Raw genomic sequence first — 27,563 nt, 5'->3', positions numbered from 1 at the left:
CTTGTCAGAGTTGTTTTCAGACCTCTAGCAAGAGAATAGAGTTTAACAGGAAAAATGAAGGTCCTGAGTGTTGTTAAAAAAAAAAAGTTACCAAGACAGGGTCAGAGAGGGCTGCACTTCATAACTGCAGCCCTCAGAAAAAGGATACATAAGTGGGGGGACAAAAGCAAAAAATTTGTTGCCTGGATTTTGAGAATGCTAAATATACTGTAGACTACTTGCCACTACTTGTTATCTAGTCCTTAAAAATAGGAAAAAGAGACTTAGTGGGTAAAAGGCAGTTTTCCTTTTTGATCTGATCAGATGCTACTAGGTAGATTTTTCTTGAGGCTGATAGTGACTAAGTTGCTGGGGTGGAAAGGGTGCTTTCCATCTGTTTTCTTTATTTTATAACAAAGACCACTGTGAGGCAGGGATTGCAAAGCCCCTTCTAACAAACTGAGAAATTTCTATTTGAGTACTGTCAAGAATGATTCACAGTGCTCAGAGGTGAGACTTGGGGAGGGGGAGGAACATAGACACAGATACCCTTAGCATGGTGCCTGTCTCATAGTAGAAGCTTAAGGGGGAGAAAGGGGGAAGAAGCCAAAGAAAAGAGGAAGGGGATAAATATTTATATGCCGGACGCTGTGCTAAGCACTTGCCTAATGTTGTCCCATTTGGTCTTCACACCTACCCTGAGAGGTAGGTACTGTGATTATCCCCGTTTTACAGTGGAGGAAACCGAGGCAAGAGGTTGTGACTTGCCCAGGGTCACACACGTAGGAAATTAGAGATCTTTTCCATTGCTCTGTCAGAAGTGGGAGAAGGAACCTTCTTGTCTTCAACCATGGTTTCATAAACTATAAAAACTGGCGTGATCGGCCACAGAAGGGCACTGATTTGATCACCTGTGTGTGGGTGTGAGTGTGTGCTTATGTGTGTGCGTGTGTTTGTGTGTGCCTCTGTGTATGCGTATGTGTCTATGTGTGTGCGCCTGTGTATGCGCGTGTGTGCACGCGTGTGTGTGTGCATGCGTGTGTGCGTGTGCGTGTGCGCGCGTGTGTGCGTGTGGCCCTCCTGCAGGCCTCCCCCGCCCTCTCAGAGCCCCTCTCCTTCCCCTCGGCCTCCAGAGCTGGGTCCCACGGCCCCTCGGGCTGCTCTTTTCCCACGCTGCCCGTGGCGGGGGGCGCGGGGACCCCCGCACAGCTGGCCGGGCCGGGCAGCGGCGCGCCCCGGGCCTCCACCGGCCCATTTAAGGCAGAGGCTGAGGCGGCCGCCGGCCGGGGGCTGCGGAGCCCTCTCCTGCGCGGCCCCTGCAGAGCCGGCCGGGGGCGGGGCGGGGCGGGGCGGCGGGGCGGGGCGCGGCGGCCGGGGGCGGGGCGCGGAGCCGGCCCGTGCAATGAGGGAGGTGGGCGGGGGCCGGGCCGGCGGCCGGCGGCCAATGGGCGAGGGGGGCGGGGCGGAGGGGCGGGGCGGGCGGGGCCGCCGGGCACAGCCGGAGCCGCGGCCGGGGCGGCTCTGGGGTGTCGGGTGGCCCCGGAGGACTGGAGGAGGCGCCGCTGCTCCCGGAGCTGCCGTCCCCCGGGTAAGTGGCGCCGCGCGGCCCTCGAGGGCGGCGGCAGGGCGGGCCGGAGGCGGGGCGGCCCGGGGAGCCGGTGCTCTGCCCGGGCGGCGTCGGGGTCCCCCGCGCCCCGCACCCCCGCCTCGGCACCTGCGCCGGCCTGGGCCGAAGCTGCGCGGAGGGGTCCCGCGGGCGGGGGCACCGGGGCGGAGTGGGGGCGCGCCGGGGGGCGGAGGGGCCGGAGCCCCGCACCCGAGCCTACTGCGCCCCGAGAGCCCCCACCCCCGGGCCCGGGGCCGCGGCGCTGTCGCCATCACCTCTGGAGACGCCTGGGCGAAGGAGCCGCAGCCTCCCTGGCACAGCCCGGGGAGGGCCAGAGGCGGGGGTCTGCATCATCCCCCTGCCCCGCTCCTCACGGGACCTGTGCCACCCCTCAGGCAGGGACCCCGCCCGGCTTCCCTTCCCTTTGAGCCGGTGGTCTAGGCAGGGAGACTCGGGCAGCCCTTAGAACCCCTGAGCTGAGACGGGGGGGGGGGGCAGGGAAGAACCTTTGTGTTTGCGCTGCTACCCCCCGGCTGGGATGGAAGGGGAGAGCTCGAGGGAATTCAGGGGTCCCGCGGCCGGGGTTTCTTGGGGAATTAAATAATCAAAAATCACATGAAGCCCCATCCCTTTAGGCCTCCTATAACTGTTCAGTTTTCCTTCCCATCTTTATGCGAATACATGTAACAGCCTGGCTGTAGGCACTTTTCTTTATTGCCCCATAGCATGAAATAATTCTGCTCATAAAAATCCTGCGGTAGCTGGTTATAATGGATAAGCAATAAAAAGTCTTCCCCCGTTCCAGGTTATGATTCCAAAGTTAAGACATAACTGTTTGTCAATCAATTAAAAAATTGATTGAGTTTCCTCTAAGAGGCAGAAGCTAGGTCAAATTAAGTAACCTAAGAATTTAAGATCCTAAAATTCTTGTGAATGGTAAAAACGGGTCGTTTTGTGTCCTTGTAGCCTTGAGATGAATGGGGGATCTTTTGGCCTAATTTGTTAAGGTTCACTTCGTGAATAGAGACTTTCCACCAGCTTCAATGAATTTGCTCCAGTGCAACAGTTTTCCCTTCCCACACCAGGATTATTATTCACAGTGTTAATGGGACAGATTTTATCATATGCAAATCTCCCAAGTTATTCCCTGAAGAAGTTTTTGTCTTATCTCAGCTTATTGTCTCAGCATAAGTCTGTGAGCAAAATTCAGAGTGTATGCAACCCAAGCATCACTGGACTTTCATAACCAGGGGTAAAATTTGAGCATTTCTGTATCATTAAAAGCTTTCTCTCTTAGACAGAAAAGTGATGAATTTTAAAAAAAATGAGAAGCTAAGAAGTCTGCATCTTCAATTACATTCATTGCTTTTAAAATCTGGTCAAAGTACATTATTACATAACTGTTATGTTTGCATTTCCTTCTACTTTAACAGTCTTTTGGGTATCCTCTTATGGTTTCAAAATAAATTTCAGTTATTTATTCATTTATTAAACATTTTTCTCAGGTCCTGATGTATCCAAGGTACTGCACTAAGTGATGCAAAGAAAAATAACACATGGGCCCTATCTTCCAGGAGCTTGTAACCTAAGGGAGAAAGATCTGTACACAGATAACTGTGCAGCAGTATGAGAAAGACGCCATAAGAGGAGTTCTGGGGAGGGAGGGGAAAAAAAGGTCTAGCTGATTGTATGGATGAGGGATAATGAAAGGTGACATGGAATCATGGATCATGGAATATTTGATGTTTGACTAGGGTCTTAGAAGAGGGGCAGGATTTCAACCAGCAGTAATGAGAAGGAATGCCATGAATGCATTAAAGGAAATAAATTCTATCTGACGCATGGTTTTTTAGTGATCCACAACCCTATGACTGCTACTAAAGCAATGAATGATGCATTGCTTTTATCTTCTTAAAACCTGTGGATTTTTCTGTGCATGATTACCAACTGTTAAATCAATATTTGTTGGAAGCTGGTCTATGTTATGTAAAAAAATTATACTGATTTCATTTCTTGTTATGTCTTCTGTTGAAAGAGAAAGACCTTGAATACTTTGGGGTTTTTCCCCCCTTTACTTTTTATTTCCAGGAAGGCTTTACTGCAGTAGCTACAACTTGCCACATAGGTGAAGGCTTTCCAACATGCTGTGGCAATATGTCTTCTACTGCCTTAGAGCTGACAACACCCTTCAGTGATGAGACAATTAAAATGGAGAGCATCTTCAGGGCAGAGACTGTGGGATTTACAATTATACCTAATTATAGCCTATGATTTTGATGTATGACACGATATCGTCCCCAAGAGGATCAGATGCAGAAGATTTCACTTCATCTGTTCCAGATAGATTGAAACGTAGGTCTGCAGGGCAGGCAGTTTTGTTTCATCTTAATGTGTTTAATTTGTGTCCTCACTCCCGCTCATCCCCTAACCCTGAATGTTAGATAGATAGATAGATAGATAGATAGATAGATAGATCCATTGATTTACTGCATCTGATAATCAATGATTCCTGACAGTTTCTAATTACCATATTAGCTTCAAGTTTTAACTGGAGAATCTATATTGTTTTCACAACACCCCCAGCAAACCCATCTTGTTAAATTGGCAACACTAGCCACCTATGCCACCACCAGGGAGTGCCACCAATCAGAAGAAATGAGGCCCACTGAGAAAGCCTGCCTTAAGTAACACTTTAGTGGAACCTCTGAGCATCTCATGTGGTATATTTATTATTGTAGGGGAAAGGGTTTATTCTGAAAATGATTGAACTAGGAAAAGCAATTAAATTCAGTTTCAATTAAGTTCTATTAGAAATTCTAACATATTGCAAAGAATTATGCAGAAACAAAAAAGAAGATGCAAAGATGGTAATATATAAGGATGAAAAATTTTAAAATCCCTACCTTCAAGGAACTTGTATTTCAGGAGAATATAACATGTACTCAGATAGAGCAATTTGAGGAGGGGAATAGCTTTAATGAGGGACAGAAATCGCTTAGAGAAAACTCAAAGAGGAGGTGGCAAATGAGCTAAGCCTTGAGGAAAGAGACGGTACAATTTTAATAGTCTACTTCAGTATTTAGCATCAAGAGACCTGGGTTCTGGCCCCAGCAACCTCTGGAATTTTGTTTTTTTTAATTGTTTTTAATTGATATGATCTTAAGCATATTATTCGGTTTTCCTGAAACTCACTCTCCTCACCAATAAAATGAAGATGCTATCCTGAATGATGTCTAAGGTCTCTTCCAGCTCTGACATTCTTTGATTATAAAATCAAAAAATATGTAAATGTATATCTGTGGTCAGAATTTATAAAAAAAATTTACCTTGTGATAATTAAGCATTTTTTGTTTTCACATCCCAAAAACAAATTTGTTATTTTGAAAAAGGATTGTTCTAAGCATATAAAAAATTGTTCATTTCTAGCAGCTTAAGTGACTTCTCAGTTCTATAAAAAAGAATTATGGTTTCTTTCAAATGATTTCACATCCAATCCACAAAAACTGGTTACTGTACTAGGTACTCAAATTGTTCTAGCTTCTGAGTATACAAAGACAAATGGAAGAACAATACTTACCCTCAAGAAGTTTACATTCTCACTTCTATAATAAAATCAATCAAAAGATATCCAGCTTACAATCTAGCTGAGGAAAAAAAACAAACACATTTGAAAAAAAAGTAGCAATTTAAGACAGTATGTTCCAGATAATAGGAGTTCAGAGGAAGGAAAATATGGAAATCAGTTTCCTTAGTTTTTTTTTAAACAATTGAGGTTAAGCAACTTGTCTGGGGTCACACAGCTAATAAATGTCTGATGGCACATTTGAACTCAGGTCCTCCTGATTCCAGGATTGGGGCTTTATCCAATGCACCACCTAACTGCCCCAATTTCTTAATGTTTTATTGACTATATAACTATTTTAGCTTCTGCAATTGATAACATGAATGAGATCATAAATTATTGATTAGTATTTAATTTTTTTAAATATTCAAATAAGGCCTTTCTTTTTTTTTTAGCAAGTATATAGCATTCTTCAATATAAAGACCATGGTGGGGAGTGGGAAAGAAAATCTTGTTTTCACTATTCTACATTTTCAGTTCTTACCCAATCTTCGTATAGCCTAAGCCTCCCTTTTTACCATTGGATATTTTAGAATACAACATTATAGTAAATTTTGCTTTATGGGGAAAAAAAGACAGATGAAGAAGGACTGAGTCAAATCTTTTCGCAAACTGACTAAGAAAAATATGGATGGCCTTTCTTCCATAATTACATGTTTTATTATTTAGATGCATCTATGGTTTCATCAATTTAGTTTACTCTCCTCAGCAGAGAGGCCAGCAACCCCTCCAAATATTCTCATCATTTATGATTGTAATCCATGTTTTCTCGAAAAGCCAAAGAATACACCCAGTGTACTAAAGGCCTTGTTTTCACACTTTTAATGTCTATGGACAAGGGATGGTGTCTCATATTTCTATATGTGTCTTAACATACCATACATGCCGCTTTGAACATCTACTTAATAAATATCTTTTGTTTAAGTTCATTTTAAAGGAATAAAGTAATTTGTAGAGTAAGGCTAAGTAATTTCATACCAGAAAAATAAAAAAGATCTTTCTCTAAAACTTCTCTTTTTATCTCATTTGTTCCATTAATATAATTATTACCTCTGTGGAGATGATTTCCAATTCTGTGTATTCAGTAGTTTGTCCAATGTTCTATAGTAATCACTTAAGGTAAAAATAGCCTAAAATGTCATTGAAAATCCCTTGTTATATACATATACAGCAGCATGGTTAGTATCTTTAAACTGTTTTAGCTGGAACTGGATTATGGAGTCTTTATATATATATATATTTATTTTATTTTGAACTTAAATAAACCAAGCATTCTCATAACAAAATGGGGGGGGGGGGAAGACAATTGCACACAAAACTGTGAATCTATTATGTACAACTTGTTATTCCTTTTAATTATATAATAAAATTGCCAGTAACTTTCTTTTTCTTTCCTTCCCTCACCCCACCCTAGAGTTGGCCATCAAAAGACATATATATATGTATATATATATATATATATATATATATGTGTGTGTATATATATATATATATATATATATAGGTATGTATGTGTATAAAATCATTCTATACATTCTTTTATTTATCAGTTTTTTCTTTGGATTAATATAACATCTTTCTTCATAGGTTCTTTGTAGTTAATTTGGGTATTTATAATAGTCAAAATGACTTAGTCGCTCAAAGCTGTTCTAAAAACAATATTGCTGTTACTATATATAGCATTTTCTTGGTTCTGCTTATTTCACTCTTTGGTATTTTGTGCAAGTCTGTTCATGCTTTTCTAAAATCATGGAGCTAATCAATTTTCAGAGAATAGTCATATTGCATCATGATCATATATCACAACTTGTGATCTTTTAAAAGAAAATTATCTATATCAGAGCAGATAGGTTTAAATGGTTACTAAGGTAACAATTCCATTCCATATTATTTTTCACTTTCCTCATGGAATTTATTGATCTAGAGAAATGCAAGAACCAGGATCTCTACTCATATAGAAGTAAATAAAATTAAGTAAAGATTTATCTGACCAGAAAATAAAGAGTTAGGGGGAAATGCATTTTACATTTGCATACATTTAAAACAACTTTACACATAAGTGAGATTAAAATTAGAGGATGAACATACAACCATATAATCGTTTCTTTTTCTTGCTTCACCAAAAGGTAAAGGAGAACACAAAGGAAACAAAGAGGACAACCCCACTAGGTGCCTCCTAGTCGACCAAGATCTCTAAAAAGGCCAACCAAGGTTGTCCTTCCTTTCTTTTGCCATTGGGAATAGTCTCTGTGGTTATAATGAAGAGGGGTTCTAGAACCATATTTAGCAAATGGTGAGATTTGTCAAGATGCTTGCATAGTGAGAGCTGTGTGACCCATTGAGAGAACAGAAATTTTTATCTCACAATTTATATCACTAGGGCATGTTTTCATTGAATGGTGGGAGATATCTGTACTATTTATTAAAATATTTTTTAACTTTTATATTAAGTTTGGACAAGTAAAATGTATGGATAATATCAGATAAATACACATATAAGACTCCATTGTATAACCCCATTCTGTCTTCTGAGAAATAATTCCTTATTTCCAATTATCTGATGGACAGGTCCACCTGGATATCTTGCCAGCTTATGCAACTCAAAATATCCAAAGTCAAATTAATTATCTTCCCCTTATTCCTGCTCCTCCTCTAAATCTCCCTATTTCTGATAGGACAACACCACTTTCCCAGTTAACCAGATTCAAAATCTGGAAGCCATCTATGAATCTTTTCTTTTTCTCTCTCTCTCACTTCTACATGCAAGTGCCAAGTCCAGTTGATTCTCTCTTCACAATATGTCTTGCATCTGAACCTTTCTCTTCAACATGTCTAGTTCAGATGCTCATTATACAATGACTTTGCAACACCATTCATTAACTCTACTCTTTCCCCCTATTTAATTCTTCAACCAAATACTTGTCAAAATAATCTTTCAGGTTTGACCATGTCACTATCCTACCCAAAAACTTTGCTAATTGCTTCTACAATAAAACACAAGCTCTGTGCCCTAGTACTTTAGGCTCTCTTTTATTTGGCTGCAGCTTATTTTTTCAACTTTATTTCACATTGCTTCTTTCCACACTCTATATTCCTGAAGCTCCAGTTTGGATTTGCTTTCTTTGTAAATGGGAAACGTTGGGAGAATTTTTAAGTATGTTCTGATTAATGGGGCAATGGAAACAAAAGAGATGTTAGCTCTCTTTATAGATAGATATTTTTGTTTTATTTATTTGTTTGTTTTAAATATTTATTTTAAAATTTTAATTTATGGAATAAAACAAGCATTCCAATGAATAATACAATAAAAAGATGAATGTATATGTAACTGCAAACCTATGTACAACTTGCTATTCCTTTCAAATAGACAACAAAATGATCATGTAATTTTTCTTCTCCCCATCCTGGAGTTGTCTATCCTGAGATAGATAGATAGATAGATAGATAGATAGATAGATAGATAGATAGATAGATAGATAGATAGATAGATGATAGAGATAGAGAGATGCTTATATGTAAAATTATTCTATATGTTTTTTTCTCTAGATATAGATAATGTCTTTATATCTCCTTTTTAGTTAATTTGGGTATTTACAATAGACAAAATAATGATGAACTTAAATGATTTTTAGAAAAAATTTGGAAAGATTTGCAATAATAAAGAGCAAAAATGAGCAGAACCAAATGAACATTGTATACAGTAATAGCAATAATAGATACTTTCAAGAAAAACAAACTGTCTTGGGGCATTAACCAAGAGAAATTAGTTGTAGATTTTTCCATAGAGATCACCAGAATTATAGCAAAGTCTTTCTAAATAGACCTCAGGTCTTCATTCTCATTTAAATTGTAAGGGTATATACTTTGAAATATCTTCATTTTGATATTTGAGGCTAACCCCTTTTGCATTAAGTTTTTTGTTACAGTAAGAATGATGGCATTAGGGGAAGCTAGGTGGTGCAGTGGCTAGAGCACCGGCCTTGGAGTCAGGATTATCTGAGTTCAAATCTGGCTTCAGACACTTAATAATTACCTAGTTGTGTGGCCTTGGGCAAGCCACTTAACCCCATTGCTTTACAAAAAAAAAAAAAAGAATGATGGCATTCAAAGGTTGTGGCACTAGCTTGCATGTGGATTGACATGAAGGCAAAGCCATTATTTCCCTTCTTTTCCTTGCTGTTCAGTCTACCAGATACTAGCTTTGAAAGGTAATTACTGAAGATCTGTCCATTAAAGTTATGCTTTCCTCTTCAAAGATAAAGACAGGACATCTTTTTTAAGGATAACAGGGGCAGCTAGGTGGTGCATGGGGCAGCTAGGTGGTGCAGTGGATAGAGCACCGGCCCTGGAGTCAGGAGTACCTGAGTTCAAATCCGGCCTCAGACACTTAATAATTACCTTAGCTGTGTGGCCCTGGGCAAGCCACTTAACCTCATTTGCCTTGCAAAAAAAAAAAAAACCACCTAAAAAAAAGGATAACTGAATGCATCCAATGGCAGACATTGTGAACAATTCTCAGATCAGCCTGGCGTAGGGGATAGATCATGTGTTTAACTTGAAGTCCTAAAAATCTGGTTCAAATAGCTCCTTAGAAACTTATTTGCTGTGTGTGGGCAAATGACTTCCCCTTTATCAGACTTAATTTTCTCATCTTCAAAATCTTTTTTAAAATATTGCTTGTATATGAATGCTGTAGAATACTAGTTCTTGTAAAAAAATGGCTAATGGGTAATGCTTGAGTGAATCCTAGAAGATTTATATAAATTGATACAGAGTGAACAGAGAAAAGAGAATAATTTATATAATTACAACCTTTAAAAATACGTCTTTGACAGACTTAAGGATCAATGAAATTGTCAACTACCATTCTAAAGGACCAATGAAGCATGCCTCTTGTCAGGGAAGTGATGAACTTAAAGATACAGAATGTTACATATATGCAGGAATTTGTTTTGCTTCTTTACAGCAAAGGTTTGTTTTTCTTTTTATCTACCTTAATGGGCAGGGAAGGAAAAGAGGTGACAGAGAGAATATAAATGCTTGATAACAAAAAATAATAATAATACACACAAATACAAAAATACTAAAAATAAAAATAATACATTGAACAAACTATTTTTTGGCAGTTGTGAGGCTCAAATGAGATTATGGACATCACAAATATAAATTTTAGTTTAAAAAAGTACAAAGTGCCTCAAACAAGGTGGACAAATGTTCACAAAAAAGATGGAACTTCTGGAGGACAAGATTCCTAGGAGAATGACATTCATCTAGCCAAAAATATTTTGAGTAACAAAGGAAAATAATAAAAGCTGAAACTTAGAATATAAGGTCCTTGTGAGTAATAATTATTTCCTTCATTTTGCTTATGTTCCTAATGCCTCTCAAGTAGTACCTAGAACTTAATAGGACTTAAAAATGCTTCTAGATTTCAATTATTGTAGCTGTTTATGTTTTTCAAAGTATTCTACATGTACTACTTTATTCCATCCTCTTAAAAGTCCTGTGAGTCAGATATTTATTATCTTGTTTTGTAGGGAAAGTGAGGCACAGGGTGATTTAAGGTATTTGCCTCTAACCACACAGCTCATAAGTCTTTAAGCTAGTCCAAATCTTTGGCAACTCTTTGAAAACAGAATTTTTCCCCCTGCACCAAAATTCATCAGACATTTAGTGATGAACATTTGAGGGACAACTTAATGGGAGTACTGGCTTACAACTGAAAAGCTTCGAAACCCAGACCACCTAATAATACAGTCTTCTTGAATATTAGAATTATGAAAAGAAAGAAAAAAATCACTTTCGCTGCTTAGGTAATGTTTGAATAGGAGGAGGAAGAAAAGAGGAGAAAAGCATTGAGAAATCAGGAATAGCAGGAAAGAAAGAGAATTCATAGAAGGTTGACTGTTTGTGGAGGCAGAAAAGAAGAGACTGGACCAAAGAGAAGAGGATGCCCTGAGAAGTAGGACAGTGTTAATTGGGGAGAAGGGCAGGCAGAGAAGGGAAAAGGGAGAGATGGCATTGAGAGAGGCTGTGGCATCATTATTCCAACTGCCTGCCAGCTGAAACTCCTCTCAGAGATCCTGGTGTCATTGTTGCCCCTGGGCCAGGTTGGTTTTCACCCATTTGAGAATATTGTCTAGTTTCATGCCAACTGATAAATATCTAAGACATATGATAAATATCCCATTTTGTAACCCATCCAAATCCATTAAACCAGACACAAATTCATGAAAAATGGCACCTTAGAGTAAAGTAGTACCTTTATGAGATAATTATTTTGGTGAATAACTTCATAATCAATGTAATATAAGAGAAAAGGCACTGACTTAGAAGTCAGAAGACCTAGGTTTGAATTCGAGTTTTACTTAATAATTTCATAACCTGGAACAAGTCATTAAAGTACATTTAAGTCATCTAGAAAATTGTAATAAGCATATTAGCAAAAAATTATTTTTTTAAGTTCAAACAGAGATCTAAGAATTAGAAGAAACTCTAGTTTAAATTCTACCTGAAAGAGAATTCTCTTTATAATATTCCAGACAAGCACCCTTATAAAGTCAAAACTAAGAAATTTTACTTATAGGCAATCCAGCAGCAAAGAGAATTCTTGGGGCCAATCCCCTGAGACTCAGGAAGTTACAATGGAAGAAGAGCAGGGTAAGACTGGACCTGACTGGGAAGAATGAGCAGCAGCATTATTTGTTTGGTTTTTTTTTAGGTTTTTTTTTTTGCAAGGCAAATGGGGTTAAGTGGCTTGCCCAAGGCCACACCGCTAGGTAATTATTAAGTGTCTGAGACCGGATTTGAACCCAGGTACTCCTGACTCCAAGGCCAGTGCTTTATCCACTGCCACCTAGCCACCCCCAGCAACATTATTTGACAGCTTCCTGCTTTAATTGTCTTTTCTTCCCTGACTAGGTGTCAAGGTCTCTCATTTCTGTGCTCTATAGGTCCTCTAAATTTGTTGTTCTGGACCAAAACTCCAATTACTCCAACCTAATTATGCCTATTCATGGGAAGTAAAATACTATTTTTTCCTTTTAATATTCTTATACTAAGTTGTACTAGTGGCATTTCTGGACATTACTGTTATCAGACATACACTCAATGAACACCATTACCTTTCCTCTTAACTGAGAAAAAGTTAAGCAAGCCAAGGGACACAGTGTTTGACATTCCATCAATATTCTGCACCTCTTTATTCCCCATCTCTCAAATTTTCTTTTGGGTACAGGCTGGACATTACAAACACTCAGCAGGCAACTTTTTCTTGTGATCTTTTTGTTTATATCATTGTCATTATTTATGTTACTCACCTTTTTGGAGTTCTAAGTCAAAGAGGCTCAGAACTGAAGAGAAAAGGGGGGTCAGGAGAATCTCAAGTCAAAGTCTTCTTTCCTTGGTTCCCTAAGCTTCAGGGAGATTTGATGCTTGATCTAAACTGGCAAATCAACAGGATTGCTGATGACCATGACTTTGGAGAAGAGGAATTAATGAATAGGAGACAGAAAGGTCAAGTTCAAAAAGTAAGACATGCTGGACTGGGGATTGTCCTTGGAAGAGAGGTAGAAAACTGTAACTATCAGAACCAGAATCATATCCTAGTCAGTCTATATGCTGCACTTTGCCATCAAGGGTTAATCTGAGTGTGGATGGGTTTCCTACTTCTGATGACTTGGGTCAGCTGAGAAGCCAAGGACAAACATTCCAGAGCCAGTGAGTAAACCTCTGAGATGCAGGAATGCAGTTGTTGGTTAGACCACCTCCAAGGGTTCTGAAGGAGGTAACTCCCATGTTATCTACCAATTCATTCCCTTGCTATACTCATTACTTGATCAGGATGTGGACGGAGCGGGAACCAGCCATTCCTTCTGCCTGTCCTCTTCCCTCTTACAGAAGCAAATTTTGGCCATTTAAAAAATGACTAGCTCAGTGCCATATATTGTTTTAAGTATTTTCACAATATGTGATATGCAATTTGAAATCTGAGTCAATTCTCCTTACTTGAATGCTATTGGTGAAATTAGAAGTAGAGTGAGGACAAATGCAAAAGGGAAGTGGAAAGTATCATAAACATAATTAAAAGGTATCATAAACAAAATTTGAATTTTCTAGTGCCAACTGACTGAGGTTTTGAGCTACATAGTTTGATGAGATTACATTGCTTTAGAAAGTGAAAGAATAATGTTTAAGACTAGCTTCCTATTGAGACATACCTATAAGGAACCTTAGGCTGCAGGTGGGCAAAGTGACTTTTAAATAACTATTTTTTGACTTGCTAAGGTTTTAAAAGAATCCCCCACCCTACCCCTAAGAAGAAGTGAACTGAAAGAAAGTCATACCTAAATAGAGAAGAGAATTCTCCACCACCATCTACCTTCCTTAGCAAATAATGATAATAAAAATAATATTTATATTGTATCTATTATATACTAGACTGTGTTAAACACTTTGCAAATATTATCTCATTTGATTCTCACAGCAGCCCTCGGAGAAAGATACTATTATTATAATTTTACAATGGGGAAACTGACATTAAGTGAAAGCCATTGTCAGATGGCTATTAAATGTTTGAGGCTAGATATGAACCCACATCCCTGACTCCAAGCCTGGTACATCCTCCATTGCATCATCTAGTTATTCATGAACACTTTAGCTTCCCTAGCTAGCAGCAGTGCCTGTTGTTTGTTATGTAGGTGTATCATACTATGTATGTGTATATGTCTGTAGACATTTTGATTCTGCTTACTTCATTCCGTATCAATTCATACAACTTTTCCAATGTTTTTGGCATGCTACTAACATTATCCATTTCTTACAGCATAATATTATTCCTATATATTGATACACCATATTTTGTTCAGTCATAAACCAATAGATGTGAGAATTAACTTTTTTTTTAATAAAAAGTGTAATTCTATTGTTTTGGTACACACAAGGCTTATCTCCTACTCTACCTGGTTTCAGTTCTAAGGAACAAAGTGTCCCCTGATGTGTGTGTGTCTCCCCATCCCCCACCCTTCCTGCCTCCTTTTGTGTGTTGTCTCCCCTTTAGATAATAAGCTCCTAGAGGGCAAGAGCTATGTTTTTTTAAATTTTATTTTAATCTGAACTTAATTTAAACAAGAATTTTCATAACAAAATGGAATGGAAAAACAGAAAATTGCGCCTGCAATTGCAGATCTATTTATGTGTAACTTGCTACTCTTTTCAAATAGACAACAAAATTATCTTGTAAAGTTCTTTTTTTCCCTCCCACCCTCCACAAATTTCTAGATGGCTACCATTAGACATAAATAGGTGTATATATGAACAAACACATACATATACATGTATAAATCAGTTTTTTTTCTCCATGCAAACAACATTTTCCAGAGATCATAGGATCTTTGCAGTTAATTTGGGTATTTATAATAGAATGACTTGGACTCTGAGAATTGTTCTTAAGATAATACTGCAGTTACAGTATATAATTTTTTAAAATTTTACTCTACATACTTCATTATTTCATGTAGGTCTCTCTATTGATTCTAAAATCAATGAGCTCATTTTTTATGGTAGAGCAATACTTCATCATGTATATATATCACAGTTTGTTTAACCATTACCCAATTGATGAACATCCCCATGATTTCTTGTTCTTTGCCATCAAAAAGAAAGCTGCTATGAAAATTATAGACTATAAAGGTTCTTTTTCTTTTTTCATAATAATCTTGGGAAATGGACCTAATAGTAGTATTGCTGGGTCAATGGGTACAGGCAGGACTATATTTTTAGTAATTTAACCTCAGCACTTAGCATGGTGTTTGGTAAAAATAAATATTATTGGATTGGATTTGGTTGTTATTTCGTCTTTGATGTTTTTGATGCATTTATATTGTATCTCTGGATCCAATATGTGAAAATTATTTTTTCACTTTATTGTAAATTATTTTCCAGAATCTACCTTAATACTCAAGGCTACTCTAGCACTCTTCCTGTATTGGTAGTTTCCTCATTTGAGTAATAGCTGCGTAATTCCAAATCCAGGTCTTATTCCCATATTGTTTTATCTAATTCTTTTAAGTAACCTAGTTCTTTATAGTAATAAAAAGAAAGAATTCATTTATAGATTAATTTCTATACAAATCAAACTATTAATAATTGGTATAGAAATTAATCTATAAATGAATTATTTCTCTTTCTTTTTATTTTTTAATTGTATTTATCTTAGCCTTGTACATTATAGTAGATTGGATCCCAGATGTTTTGTGCATTTTATAGCTATTTTAGATGAGCTTTCCATTTCTACTTTTTCCTCCAAGGAATAACAATATTTTATCTTATCAAAGATTTTTCTATTCTTATCTAGAAATCACATAATTTTTTTGGATTTTGAACTTTGTTTCTTTGATGAGTTTGAGTTCTTCCCATCTTTTTTTATTCATATTTTTCAATTTACATGTACTACAACTATGTTAAAATATATTTCCATATTAGTCATATTGTGAAAGAAAAATCAAAACAAAAAGGGAAAAACTATGGACTCTCTGAGTTTTTTAATTAAACTCATGTAATCTGTATTGGGGATAATTTTGCTTCCTTTTTAATTAGAATTTATGATTTTAATTTTTGTTCTTGTCTTGCTTTTGCTAAAAATTTCCAGTTGTGCCTATTAATGAGGAGAAGGGACATCCTGGCTTTACTCTCCTTATTTATTATGAAAGCATTTAGGAAAATATTAATTTGTTCATTTATAGTTTGCTGTGAGTTTTCCTTTTTACTATTAGAAAAGGAGGGAGTTGGAATTTATAAGGGTTCTTATCGCATTAAATCTATGATGTCTTAAAAAGTTTATAAATTAAGTGGGAGAGAGATAAATATATAAGAAAACACAAAGAAAAATAATAAATATGGTAAAATTCCAATTTATCTTTATAACCACGAAAATTCTATAATTTTCTAATAATCTTTTTTCCTAGCCTGGTATTTTTAAAAGGAAAAAAATTTGAAACTGGAGTCTGACTGATATTATAAGCATAGCTATAAGGCTAAAATAGGCAATCTTCCTCCTTTTTTTCCCCTTCCTGCTACCACACAAATACCCTGCCTAAGTCTATACCAAATAATTATATGAAACATTCAATGCCTACTTCTTTACTCTCTGATTGTTTGCAACATGAGATTTTTTTCCACTCTTTCCTCGTCTTATGCTATCTAAGACTGGATGCTCCCACATCCATTCTCCATTTTTCACTTCTTTTATCTATGATAGGAGAACTGATAGTAGCTTAGAAAAAGGAAGAAATCTCAGTCCTTTCTCTTCCACTTAATTTTGTCTTCATCAGCGGAGTCCCCAGACCATGTTTCACTTCTCTAATTTACCAAGAAAAAAAATCAAATTAAATGACCTAGGGTCTTTTGCAGTTATAATATTCTCCAAGTGCCCACACAATCCTCTCTAAGAGCTTCTAATCTTTGCTCCACTCTCTGTGACAATACCCAATTATATATGTCTTTCCCCTAAACAGATAAATCTGTCTCTAGTCCTTTATACACTCACTGTTTATCAACCACACTGTGACTTTCTCTCTCCCTGTGGGCTCTTAGAACACTATACCCAGAAGGGTAGGAATTACAGGTGACCCTCTCTATCCTTCTTATCCTGAGTTTTCATCAGTAGTATCTCCAGCTCCCTCACCACCAGATGCCTCCCTTATTTGGAGATACCCATGCTACCATCATACCTGTCTTCTAAGGGTCCTCTGGATTGGAATTTTATTAAATGACTAAAGGGGTGGGGGGGAAGGAAATCTCAAAAGCAGTGAAACAGATGTAATCAAACAGAGTTCTATTTCCAACATTAATTGACCAGATCCCTTATTATTGCTATGGAGTATTGCAATAGCCTCCTAACCTATCTTCCTGCCTTCCTTTGCTCCTCCCTTCAATCCATCTTCCATCTTGTCTGTTGCCAGATAAATCTTAAATGTGTCCATATGAAGTCACTCCTCTGTTCAAAAATATTTGAAAGTTCCTCATTAAAGCCTGTCAAAGTTCCAACTCATCTGCCCAGCATTCAATGGTTTTCACAGTCTGGAGTCATTTTTTTTCTTTATAAACACAAATCTTGCCACACATGCTGAACTGAATGGATAACTGTATGCCCCACCTAACCCTACATATACAGTGATTTCCTGCCTCTGTGACTTAAGATTTTCTGAGTGCCTAAAACGTCATCCCTTTCTTTCTTCATTTTTTCTCTTTTTCCCCTTTTATTGAAGCCTCATTCAAATCCCACCTCCTCCAGGAAGCCCTCCTTTTCTCTCTCCAGAGTTGGTAAAGCCTTTCTTTCATCTTGGCTCACACAGCATTTTGGATGGTCACCCTCTAATGTACTTATGCATTGTAATGCATTAGAGCTGTGGTGGTAATTGATCCCTCTTACTAGACTCCAGGTGGGCTCCATGAGGGTGGAGACCAAATGTTTTCTAAACTGTGCATTTGTCCAAACACATAATGTAGGGCTCTGCATACAATAAATTGGTGCTTAATAAATTTCAGTTACAAGTACCTTAGCAATACCATGATTGATTTCATGCAGAGAGCTTTGTTTTATTCTTATCTCTTTTTTAAAAAATTTAAAATTTTATTTCCAGCTAAGACATGTAAAAATAATTTTGATATTTTTCTCAAATTTGAAGCACCAAATTCTCTTTTTTCCTCCCTCCTTTCCTCCCCAACTAAGAAGGCAAGAAATCTGATATATTACATGATATGTGCAGTCATGAAAAACACATTTCCATGTAAATCATGTTGTAAAAGAAAGCACAGACCCTACACCCCCCCCCAAAAAAAAAGAAAAGAAAAATAAGGAAAGTAAAGAAAAATTATTCTTTGATCTGCATTCAGGCTCTATGGGTTCCTTCTCTGGAGGTGGATAGTATTTTTCATCATCAGTTCTTCAGAATTATCTTGGATTATTGCATTGCTGAGAAATCCTCAGTTGACCATCATACAATATTGCTATTATTCTACACAATGCTCTGGTAGTGCTTATTTTACTTTATATCAGTTCATGAAAGTGTTTTCATGTTTTTCTTCTTTCTTTCTTTTCTTGGGAGGGGGCAATAGGTTTTAAGTGACTTACCCAGGTTCACGTAGCAAGTAAGTCAAATGTCTTGAGACCAATTTGTCTTCCTGACAGGGCTAGTGTTCTATCTGTTGGGCTACCTAGCTGCCCCTTTTTTCAGGTCTTTCTGAGAGCATCCTGCTTGTCATTTCTTATAGCATAATGGCATTCCATCACAATCATATACAACAACTTATTTAACCATTCCCCTATTAATGGGGAATTCAATTTCTAATTTTTTGCCACCACTAAGAGAACTGTTAAAAATAATTTTGTATATATAGTTACTTTTCCTTTTTTGAAATCTCTTTGAGAAGTGTTATTGCTTGATCAAAGGGTATGCATAGTTTTATAGCCCATTGGGCATAGTCCCAAATTGTTCTACAGAATAGTTGAATCAATATACAATTCGCATAGTTTTATAGCCCATTGGGCATAGTTCCAAATTGTTTACAGAATAGTTGAATCAGTATACAATTTTGCCAAAAGTGCATTAGTGTTTTAAATTTCCCATATCCCTTTCAGCATTTGTCATTTTCTTCATCTGTCATATCAGCCAATTTGAAAAATATTTTCTAGGCCCCGTTGGAAAGACCTGAGTTCAAATTTGACTTCAGACATTTGACATTTACTAGCTATATGACCCTGGAAAATTACCTCCCCTCCCCCAAAAGAAAACACGAAGAAAAACCTGAAAACACTAACATAAACTGATATAAAGTGAAATAAGCAGAACCAGAATAATGTATAGAGGAATAGCAACATTATATGATGAGAATATCTCAGCTTTATATTTATAATTTATATATATATATATAACTGAGAGTGCAAAAAAACCAGACTCAGAGTTATTTTAATTTGCTTTTCTCTAATCAATAGTGATTTAGAGCATTTTTTCATATTAATAAAATATTTGATTTGACCATTTATCAGTTGAGGAATTTCTATAAATTTCTATAAATTTGGCTCAGCTTTCTGTATATTTGAGAAATAATGTCTTTTATCAGAAAACTTGTTAAAAAATTTTCATACTACTATATACAGTTATTTCATACTATATACATACTATATACTATACTATATACATATACATATACATACTATACTATGCATACTATATACATACTATATACAGTTATTTCTTCCACAACATAGGGATTAGGGGAATGGTGTCCCTGTGATCTGGAAAATCCATGCAAACATGTTTGGCCCTCCCTTCAAACTAGAGAACAAGTCTGATTTTTTTCTTTTGCTTTGTTAGGGTTTTTATTTGATCATGGGCTATATGTAGGTCAATATTAAGTAAAATTACTCTTCTATGTCATCTGCAACTTCTACAAAACTCCACCCAAATTTTATTTAATTTCTTATGATGACCTACAATACATCAAAACCATAATGGAGAAAGTCATGATGCAAAAGGGATAATTGTATTTCCCTCCATGCTACTTGCCTCATTTATTCTACTCTCATTCTCTTTTCACCTCATCTATTCTCAAAAGTGTTTTACTTCTGACTTTTACTTCCCCTAATCATCACTCCCTTCTATTAGCACTACCACCCCTTTTCTTATTCCCTCTCCTCTTGTATTTTCCTATATTGCAAAGTTAGATTTCTACACTCAACTGGGTATGTTATTTCCTCTTTGAGCCAATTTGATGAGAGTAAAGTTCATGTCCTTTCCCAATCCCACCAATTCCCCAATTTCCCCTCTTCTGAAAAAGTTCTTCCACAGCTTTATCTCAGATTATTTTCCCCATTCTATCTCTCCTTTTTCCCCTTCTCCCAGTGCATTCTTCTTTCTCATCCCTAAATTTTTTAAGACAATCATCCCATCATATTTGATTCATTACCTATGCCTTCTATACTCCTTCTAATTGCCCTGATAATGAGAAAGTTTTTAGGAGTTACAAGAATCATCTTCCCATGTAAGAATGCAGTTTAACATTATTAGATTCCTTATGATTTTTCTTTCCTCCATATCTTTTTTTTTTTGCTTGTCTTGAATCTTGTATTTAAAGATAAAATTTTCTATTCAGCTCTAGTCTTTTCATCAGGAATATCTAAAAGTCCTCTATTTCATTGAATATCCTTCTTTTCCCCAAAAGATTTTTGTTGAGCAGATGATTCTTGGTTGTAAACCAAGCTCTGTTGCCTTCCCATAATATCATATTCTAAGTGCTTCAATCCTTTAAAGTAGAAACTGCTAAATTTTGTATTATCCAAATTGTGGCTTCACATTCTTTGAATTGGCTCTTTTAAGTTACTTGCAGTATTTTCTCTTTGACCTGGAAATTCTCAAATTTGACTATAATATTCTTGGGATTTTTCATTTGGGTGTCTCTTTGGGATCAGGAGCTGATCAATTGTTTTTGATTTCCATTTTCCCTTTAGAGAGTTCTAGAATATCAGGGCACTCTTCCTTAATAATTCCTTAAAAGATGATGTCTTGTCTCTTTTTTTTATCATGGTTTTCAGTTAGTCCGATAATTTTTAAATTATCTCTCTTGGATCTATTTTCTAGGTCAATTTATTTTCATTTTCTCATTTTCTTTGATTTTTTTTTCATTCTTCCAATTTTGTTTTATTGTTTCTTGGTGTTTCAAAAAGTCATTAACCCAATTCTGATCTTAAAGGAATTTTTTTAGTGAGCTTTTTTTAACTCCTTTTCTGTTTGACCAATCCTACTTTTTAAAGGATTCTCTTCAGTGAATTTTTGTATATTGTTTTCATTTAGTCAATTCTGCTTTTCAAGGCATTCTTCTTTTTCTTTAAATTCTTATGCCTTCTTTACCAAGCTGTTGACTCTTATTTCATGATTTTCTTGTATCAGTCTCATTTCTTTCCAATTTTTCCTCTGCCTCTTACTTGATTTTCAAAATCTTATTTGAGCTCTTTTGTTGCCTGAGGCCAACTCATAATTTTCTTTGAGATTTTAGATGTGGGAGTTTTGACTTTGTTGTCTTCTTCTGAGTTTGTGTTTTGATATTCCCTGTCACCATAGTAACTTTCTTGTCAGGATCCTTTTTTGTTGTTTGCTCATTTTTCCAATCTATTTCTACCAGCTCATCATTTTCTCTACCACAGCAAAATTTCTCCTTTATAGTATCCCCATCTATTTCTTGATTTTTAACTATGTCAATAAGGGGCTCTAATTCTGAGTAAGATGAGGCAATGTTTTCAGATATTTCAGCTGTTTCAGAGCTAATTCTGGAGATCTATAAGTTTTTGGCTCTTCCAAAGAAGTATGATCTCAGAAGAATGTTCATTACTTTTCTGTATTATGCACTTGTCTATGAGTGATCACAGGCACTCTTTTATACCCTGAAACTGTGAACAGGGTCCCAGCTCCCCTGTGGCTGCAAGCTTTACTGTGCTAATGCTTCTCTTTACCCTGAGACTCAGGACTCTGAGCCAGGTCCTAGAATAGACAAAGCAACAGAGTCCTACCCCTGGTACCAGCAAAAGGACCCTTGTAATCTTCCTCTGGCCAGTTTTCTAACACACTCACAGTCTGTCTGCTGAGGGGTCCAGAAACCACCAATATTATCACTTTTTTTAGTAGCCCACAAGGTTTGCTTCTGGTTTGCTGGAGCATAGCCTGCAACAGGAATTCTCAACCAGATACAACAGACCTTTCTTGCAGACCTTCTAAGTTGCCTTGGGCTGAAAAATTATTTTACCTTATTCTTTTGTGGGTTCTGTTGAATGTGTTTTAGGGCACTATTTAAAAATTTTTGAAAGGGTTTGGGGGACAGCTCATGCAAATTTTCTCCACCATCTTGACTCTACCCCCCCCCTTTATTCCTATTTCTTATGTCAGTCTTCAACCCCAAGTGGAAGAAGGCACTTCCCTCAGCTACCCTAGATACTACAATTTCCTTTTTCACTATTCCTCAAGGTATCTGTGACTCCAGAGAAATCCTTTTCTCTGTTTTGAGCTATATTTCTCTGCCTGAATTGGTTTGCTAGAAGATTATGTTAATGACTTGTCAAGGCAAATTCTACTATTTAGGTGAAACCCAGGATTTTCAGCTGTGGACCAATTGTAGCTGATCCAACATCCATGTGGCCTGGGTTGTCTGGTGATTTTTCATTAGCTTCTTCTAAACTCCAGTGACAGTCTCATTTCAAAATGCTACTCCCATTGGCAGAACTTTTGAACACCTTCTATAAAAGTTGCAACATAATGTTGCAAAAGTTCTAAAAAGTTGCAATTCTCTATACTCTGAAAAGCATCATTGATTCTTATTTTATTTGTAGAACAGAGGGGAAAAAATGGGTTCTACTGGCTGTTCACATCTCTCCCCCCACAGATTCTCAACTCTGTTCAACATCCATGTGATGACCCTTTTCCTACCACTCCAAAGAGTGACCTTTTTGCATCCTTAATAGAAAATTCTAAGCTCATATTGTGGCTGTAGTCAAACACTGCAACTTGATGCTAACATAGTGATGTCATTTTGATCTACTTAAAGAATGAATGATAGCCATACATATTGTAAGCATAGTAATAACTAGTAACTTTTATTGGCAAGAGAGAAACTTATCTATTTAGGTCAAAAACAAGAAAGTAAGAGGAAATAAAATTAAAGGAAGACATTTAAAAATAATTTCCAAACCACAAAGTTCTACTATATATATATATATATGTGTGTGTGTGTGTGTGTGTGTGTGTGTGTGTGTGTGTGTGTGTGTGAAGGAAAGCCATTTAGAAATCTCCAAAATACTTCAAAAAAAATTCTGTCATATTTCGAGCTTAAGAAGGAGAGAAATCTTTATCAAAAACATATAGGAGGGGGTAGCTAGGTGGTGCGGTGGATAGAGCACCAGCCCTGGAGTCAGGAATACCTGAGTTCAAGTGCAGCCTCAGATACTTAACAATTACCTAGCTGTGTGACTTTGGGCAAGCCACTTAACCCCACTGCCTTACAAAAAAAAACAACAACACCTAAACACACACACACACACACACACACACACACACACACACACACACACACACACACACACAAAACCATATAGGAGAGTCATTAAGACCAACAAAAAGGTCATTAGTGACTGATGCAAGTAGGAGACCCTTATCCCCTAGAATTTGCATCCCCATCCCTGACTGCTCATGGTTCCACATCCCTGCCCTTCATCTTTGGAGCTACAATTTGGAATTAGGATATGGAAATGTCTAGTATTTATTCTTGGCATTTGAAGTTAATCCACTAAAATTTTTTTTCACCAGTAGAAATATAAATTTATTTGTTAACAAAATATTTATTGAAGACATATTGGAGAAGGCATTGTGCTAGGTGTTGGGAATTTTTTTGGCCAGACCTGTGATTTCATTGGCATAAAAGAAACACTTAATGAAGAAATTCTCCTTACAGGTGCAGATCTGCAATCATTTTGCAATTTACAGTCAGTTGCTTAAGGCTGAAAAATCAACATGTCTCACCTGAAGTCATACAGTCCGAACTTGTTAAAGGCAAAACATGAACTTGACTCTGGAGTCAGAATATCTGGGCTCATATCTTTTTACTACTTGTGTAAGCTTGGGCCATTCTTTTAACATCTCTGGGCTTCCCTTTCTTCCAATATTAAATGAAAAGAATGAACCTTTAAGGTCCCTTGCAGATCTGAATTGATTCAATTGCTTTAACTTCACCTTGGTGAGAGCCCTTTTGTATTAAAAGAAAAACTTGTTCTAAATCCACTCTGTTCTCTTGATTATTTGTTCTCTGCTCCTAGTCTCCTACTTGTCAAACAGGAAGTTATTCATTACATCTTCTGAAAGTCTTCATTATAGGGCATTCAGAATAGGAGGATTCAAGGGTTTTATTTTGCTTGTTCTTCCAATTCTTCTATGTAGATGTGTTCAGTTGTTTATCACTGAATTAAATTGTGTTCCACATCTCCATGCTAGGAGGTGGGTTGGGAGTAAGCACATCTGTCTGTGGAGGAAAATTGCTGTTGCTTTTTCCTTTGTTTTCGAAGAAGGAAGGGGAGGTAATACTAAGACACATACATAAATTGGATTTGAATGGGGGGGGGTAGTGCAGTGCTAAATCTCAAATCTCACTTTCTCCTCCAGAGTTATCTGGTCCCAGTGGTCAGATATATTAATCAGATGGACTGGAGATGATTCTGGATGTGACACAGTCAGGGTTAAGTGATTTGCCCAAGATCACACAACTAGTATCAAGTGTCTGAGGCTGAATTTGAACTCAGGTCCTTCTGACTCCAGGCCTGGTACTCTATCCACTGCACCACTCAAACTCTTACTAAGTGGCCCTAAACAAATCATTTCACTCCATTTGCCTCACTTTCCTCATCTGTAAAATGAGCTGGAGAAGAAAATGGTAAATGACTTCAGTTTTCTTCAGAAAAGAACCAAGTAAACCTTAATTACTCCAGTCCTCTTTTATTATGAAATGGAGCCCTAACATTAAAATCACAAATACTTCTCTTCAAAAGACTGGAGTATGATACTTAAAGAATAATTCCAACTGATTAAAGTTGTATCATTGCAAAAGCCTAAACAGAGACAATTCCTTGGATTTAGGCCCAAGGCATTTTCCTCTGCCACAGATTCAATACATTTTGAGTCTCTTTAAGCTTCTGTCTCAGTTTTTATTCTTCTGAGACAGACAAAATGCAAATAGCTTTACTTTTAAAGCTATATAGCATTTTACATTCATTATCTCATTTAAACCTGATTGCTAATCTGTGAGATGACAAATCTCAAAATGTTATTTTCTTAATTAAATTTAATCAACAAATACAAACATTTCAAGATACAAAAAGAGAGAAGCTATTAAAAATTGCTGGGCAGCTAGGTGGCACAGTATGTAGTGTGCTGGGCCAAGAATTCCTGAGTTCAAATATGACCTCAGATACTTATCAGCTGGGTTACCCTGGGCAAGTAACATAACCCTGTTTCTCTCAGTTTCCTTATCTAAAAAATGAGATGGAGAAGGAAATCGCAGACCACTCCAGTATTTTTGCAGGAAAACCTCAAATGGGGTCACAAAGAGTCAGACACAACTGCAAATGACTGAACAAAAATAAAAACTATTTAAGGGTCTACATAAGAAACTAAACTTCTATTATAATTTTTTCAAAAATCTATGTAGCAAGTTTAATAAAGTAAAATTTTTTCTACTTCCTTTTTTTGCTTCTCCTGTTGTATTTTTAAGTTTTATTAAATCTCTTTTCATGTCTTTTACTACCCCTCCTCCCATTCTCCTTCTCTTTCCCTACAACTGCCTAATACAAAAATTATCCACTCATTTTACAGATGAGGTTTTGGAGTCTCAGAGAGTCAGTGGGCCTTACTTACCATCACACAATATATAAGTGATGAAGCCACTCTGCTATACTTTAGTAACCACATCATCAATACTCTCTTCCTTATTTGAATTATTTGTTTAAGCTGTGGTATCATCTGCTTTAAAAAGACTCTCTGAGCTAGTTGATATTTTTAGGAAATGTTTGTAAAAAAAATGGACATTTTATTATGTTTTATACTCAATGATCAACCTTCTATGCTCCAACTTTACCTGGTGTCTTTCTGTTTCTTTCTCTTCTTTTCTTGTAGGAAGAATTTTTCACATATAATTAATCTGTCAATCATTCAGTAAGTAATTATTAAGCTCTTACTATATTCAAATCTTGTACTAAACACTGGGATGCAAAGAAAGGTCTTCAAGAAGCCAATACAATATACAAATAACTATGTATATACCAGATATATGTATAATCAATACATACTTATTAATTAATATGTCCTGATAATTAATAAACACTGATTAAAAATCATAATATCTTGATAGAAATTGGTATTTACACAAACAAAAAAATCTTATTTTTTGCCAGCAAATAGAAAATGAATGTAACAGATAGAAGACTAAGAAAACTTTATATATTTACATTCATTATCTGACCATATTTTAGTCACCATAATATCTTCTTTCCAGATTTAAAAAAAATAGTATTCTCTTTTCTATATCAAGCATATGTATATATATATATATATATAATTAACTTATCAAGTTAATTTTTACATGATATATGGTATATATAACCATATTCAGCTGTTGTAAATGAGAATTATTGTTAGAAAGAAGGCTTCAATGGGGGGGGACATAAGGAAGATATCAGACCACCAGGATATCAGTGGTATGGTTCAATGTCTTTATCTTTCCTTCTCAAGTTTTCATATTCTACTTTTGGTTAGTTATTTATGCCTCATCTCCTCCTGTAATCTCTTTGATGGGAGCAAAGCCATGTCTTACTCATCTATCTTCCCTGGACTCTAGCATAATGTTCTGTATCTAGTAGACATCTAACAATATTTGTTGAATTGCAATAGAAATAGATTTTTTTAAGAAAGTTTTTCACACATTGAGCCTGTTGAAATCCCAGCTCTAATAACCTATTTGTACTAAGAATATGCCCCCTCTATCCTAGCCCCTCCACTCTACCCAACCTCTAGTAGTTGTCATAGTGACAATACCTTTTATTGATAGATGCACCTGTCCTATTGATCCTACATCCCAAATGTCCATATTCCATTCCTATGATAGACTTAGAATTTCTTGTCACATGTTTCCCAGAAGGAGCTAATGACATCAAATCAAAAAATTCTCAGGACTAAAGGGAATGTCAAAGGTCATGAAAGATGAACTCTAACTTTAAACATGCATCTAGTCTGTAACATATCTCATGAGTAACTTTTTGAAGAGTCCCAATGACAGGAAACTAGTAGACATTCCACTCTCTTTATGGAATGGCTCTAAATATTATAAATTCTTTTGACACTTGTGTGTGTAACCTCAGTCAAATCACTTAACTTCGATGGGTCCCAGTTTTCTTTTCTGCAAAAAAGAGGGGATAAATTAGATGGTCTCTGAGGTCCCTGAACTTTTAGCAAGTAAATAGCTTCAAACTGAATGTGGAAGAGTTAGAAAATTTTCCATAGTATTTACAACAGAGACAGGGAACATTGGGCCCTTGGGTACTGCCAAGGCAACTGCAAGCTGGAGTAGGGGGGGATTGGAAATTCATTAGGCCAAGGAGTTTTTTTAGGGGTAAATTAATCAAATGTTTGACCAAATAGAGCAGGCAAATGATTTTATAAATATCCAAATGATCCTTGGCAAAGAAAAGACTCCCTACCCCCGATTTAGAACTTAAAAGAAAATTGAGAAATTACTTATTCTAGTCCTTTCATCTTATACATAAGGACA

General features: G+C 36.8%; 1 protein-coding gene across 1 annotated transcript in view; it reads left to right on the top strand.

Moving 5' to 3' along the window:
• Window positions 1-1,493: 1,493 nt before the first annotated feature.
• Window positions 1,494-27,563, top strand: part of TPPP (tubulin polymerization promoting protein) — a 139,829-nt gene continuing 113,759 nt past the window's right edge. The window contains exon 1 of the mRNA XM_074200923.1: window positions 1,494-1,567. The gene's annotated coding sequence lies outside the window, so the exon portion shown is untranslated. The remainder of the gene's footprint in view (window positions 1,568-27,563) is intronic.

This window comes from Macrotis lagotis, chromosome X (assembly GCF_037893015.1).
Source record: "Macrotis lagotis isolate mMagLag1 chromosome X, bilby.v1.9.chrom.fasta, whole genome shotgun sequence".
Taxonomy (NCBI): domain Eukaryota; kingdom Metazoa; phylum Chordata; class Mammalia; order Peramelemorphia; family Peramelidae; genus Macrotis; species Macrotis lagotis.
The sequence above is the reverse complement of the archived record's forward strand: the minus strand, read 5'-3'. Positions and strand labels throughout refer to the sequence as shown.